Raw genomic sequence first — 3,921 nt, forward strand, 5'->3', positions numbered from 1 at the left:
ACGGTACACGCACACAAAAATAATAAAATTTAAAAATAAAAAAATTTTAAAAGGAAAGGAAGAAATAAACAATATTATTATTTACAAATAACTTGATTGTATATATAGAAGATAACATTTTTAAATGATTATATTTTGCCAAATATAAATTCTACATCTATGAAGCTACTTTTCAAGAATATTTTCTTGATTAAAAAGATTTTCCTAGCCCTTGACTGAAAATTTGGCCTCTTGTGACTTATTTGGGAACTTTCAAATAATAGGAAATGGTGTGGTCATTTGAGTCAGAGTTGCCTGATGGTGCCTGGCTCATCTGTTTTTACATATAAAGGGTTTTGGATACCATTTGTTTACATGTTGTCTGTGCCCAATTTAATGCTTTACTATCAGGATTGATTCATTGTGATATTCTAACAGTGAACATCCAAATTAAGACAGACTAGGAAGAAGGATTGGCCATCCACTTCTGAAATATAACTGACCTTTGAAAACTCTATGTACAGCAGTGCACACTCATAGTAAACTAACAGATATGGCAACTGAAGTTGAGCTCTCAAATTTGGAAACAACAGAAGAGAAACAGTTATTAAGAAGAAATTAACATTTGGTATGTGAAATGTGCAAGGAGCTAGAGTCAGAAAATCAAAAGGGCCAAACTTGCTTAGCATTTCTTAAGCTCAAGGAACTAAAGAACAAATTCAAACCTCGAGTTGGAATACTCAAGGATGCTTTGGTCAGAACATTAAATGATCCAAGAAGCATTAAAAGAAGATGGAAAGAGTATACAGAGTCATTGTAACAAAAGAAATTGGTGGACACAGAAGAATTTCATCAAACAACATATGAGCAAGAGACTGTGGTGTTGAAGAAGAAAGTTCAAGCTGCTCTGAAAGAATTGGCAAAAAACAAAGCCCCAGGAATTGATGGCATACCAATTGACATATTTCAATGAACAGCTGCTGCCCTGGATGTGCTCACCAAGTCGTGCCAAGAAATCTGGAGGACAACCACCTGGCCTACTGACTGGAAGATCTATATGTTCCCATTCCAAAGAAAGATGATCCAAGAGAGTGTGGAAATTATCAAACAATATCATTGATATCACATGCAAGCAAGATTCTGTTGATCATCCAAAACTACCAGAGAACTGCCTGAAGTGCAGGCTGGATTTAGAAGAGGCCATGGCACTAGGGTAGTATAGCTAATGTCATATGGATCTTGGCTGAAAGAAGAGAGTACCAGGGGAAAGTCTATCTGTATTTTATTGACTATGCAAAGGCATTTGTGTGGATCACAACAAACTGTGGCTGACTTTGAGATGAATGGCAATCCCAGAACACTTGTGCTTATGCAAAACTTATACTTGGACCAGGAGGCAATTTTAAGAACAAAGCAAGGAAACACTGCATGGTTCAAAATTGGGAAGGATGTGTTTCAAGGATGTGTCTTATCTCCATATCTTTTTAGTATAAATACAGAACAGATTATCTGGGAGGCTGAGCTCTATGAGGAAAAGTGTGGCATCAGGATCGGAGGTAGACTTATCAACAATCTGAGTTATACAGATGACACAACTATGCTTGCTGAAACTGAGGAGGACCTGAAGCGCTTGCTGCAGAAAAGGTCAAGAACTGCAGCCTTCAATATGGATTGAAGCTCAACAACAAGAAAGCAAAGATTCTCTACACTGGGCCAATTGGCAGCATCGTGTTAGACAGTGAAGAAATTGAGATTGTTGATAGCTTCAGTTTGCTTTGCTCTAGAGTCAACACTTGGTACCATCAGCCAGGAAATTGAAAGACAAATTGCATTGGAAAGTCTGCTGTTAGCGACCTCGCCAAGGTACTGAAGAGCAACAATGTCAGTCTGGAGACTAAGGTGCACCTGATACAGGCCATGGTCTTCGCCATTGCTTTCTATGCATCAGAGAGCTGGACAATGACTAGGGATGATAGAAGGAGAATTAATGCTTTGGTGCTGGAGAAGAATGTTGAATATACCATAGACTGCTTGGAGGACAAACAAGTTCATCCTGGAGAAGGTGAAACCAGGCTGCTCCTTGAAGGCAAGGATTCTGAAGCTTCATCTGACATACTTTAGACATGTTGCAAGGCATCATGCTTGGAAGGATGGAGCGACTGTACCGGAGAGGAAGACCCTTGATGAGATGGATTGATTCCATCACTGGGGTAATGGGAATGGGCATGTTGGAGACAATAAGATTGGCAAGGGATAGAGCAGGGTTTAGGGCTGTGGTACATGGGGTCATTATGAGTCACAAGTGACTCAATGGCACATAACAACAATGTGGAATGTAAGAAGCATGAAAGTAGGAAAACTGGACATTTTAAAGAAAGAAATAGAATACATAAATATTGACATATTGGGTATTAGTGAAATGAAATGGATTGGCATGAGACATTTTTAATTTTACAATCATATGATCTATTATGCTAGAGATGAAAAGGTGAGAAAAAACGGGGTCACTTTCATGGTTAAAAAAGGTCATTTCTGGCTCCATCTTGAAATACAGTATTGTGAGTGACAGGATAATACCTATACACATACAAGGAAGATCTGCTAATACCACTATCATTCAAATTCAGATGCCTACAACCAGAGACGAAGAGGAGGAAATAGATGCTGTCTGTCAACTGTTGCAGTCAGAAATAGATCAAATATGTAAGCAAGATGCTTTAATGAGTAACTGGAATGCAAAAGTTGTAATTAAAGAAGAAGGATCAGTAGACGGAAAATATGGACTTGGTGACAGAAATGAGGCTGGGGATAGAATGATAGAATTCTGTATATTCAATGATTTATTCATAGCAAATACCTTTTATAAGAAACATAAACACAAACTATACACATGGATTTCACCTGATGGAATGCACAGAAGAAATCAGATTGATTACATGTGTGGAAGGAACTGTTGGGGAAGTTCAGTATCAGCAATAAAAAGTAGGCCAGTTACTGATTGCAAAACAGACCATCAACTGCTCATGTGCAAGTTCAAATTAAAACTAAAAGGTTAAATCATAGCCACAGGAAACAAAGTATGACCTTGAGTCTGTCTCCCATGAATTTAAAAACAACTCAGGAGTAGGTTTGAGGCCTTGAACACTAATGAACCAGGTAAGCTGTGGGAAGATATCAAGAATATTGTTCATGAAATGTGTGAAAAGCCATTACTAAGAAGGAAGAAGAAGAAAAAACAAAATGGATGTTAGAAGAGACTAAATATTGCACTAGAGCACCGAGAAGCCAAAGCAAAGGGTTAAGAAGTTAAGGACTTGAATAGAAGATTTCAAACGGCCACTTGGGAAAACAGGCAAAATATTATAATGAAATGTGCAAGGAGTTGGAGTCAGAAAATCAAAAGGGCCAAACTCGCTCAGCAAATGAAATAAAGAATAAATTCAAGCTGAAGGAAATAAAGAATAAATTCAAGAAATAAAGAATAATTTCAAACCATGAGTTGCAATGCTTAAGGATGCTATAGGCAGGATATTGAATGACTCAAGAATCATTAAAAGCAGATGGAAGGAGTATACAGAGTCATTGTACAAAAAAAATTGTCTGCCACAGAAGAATTTCAAGAAACAGCATATGAGCATGAGACAAAGGTGATGAAGGAAGAGGTGCAGGCTGCTCTGAAGGACTTGGCAAAAAATAAAGCCCCCAGAATTGATGGAATACCAATTGACGTGTTTCAGCAAACATGCTGCCCTGCATGTGCTCATCAAGTTGTGTCAAAAAAATACGGAGGACAACTACTTGACCAACTGACTGGAAGAGATATTTATTCCCATTCCAAAAAAAGTTGACTTGACAGAGTGTGGAAATTATTGAACAATATCACTTATTTCACACAATAGAAAAATCCTCCTGAAGATTATCCAGAAAAGACTTGAGTAGTAC

This window comes from Elephantulus edwardii, unplaced genomic scaffold, assembly GCF_000299155.1.
Source record: "Elephantulus edwardii isolate Elephantulus edwardi_28Jun2011 unplaced genomic scaffold, EleEdw1.0 scaffold00071, whole genome shotgun sequence".
Taxonomy (NCBI): Eukaryota; Metazoa; Chordata; class Mammalia; order Macroscelidea; family Macroscelididae; genus Elephantulus; species Elephantulus edwardii.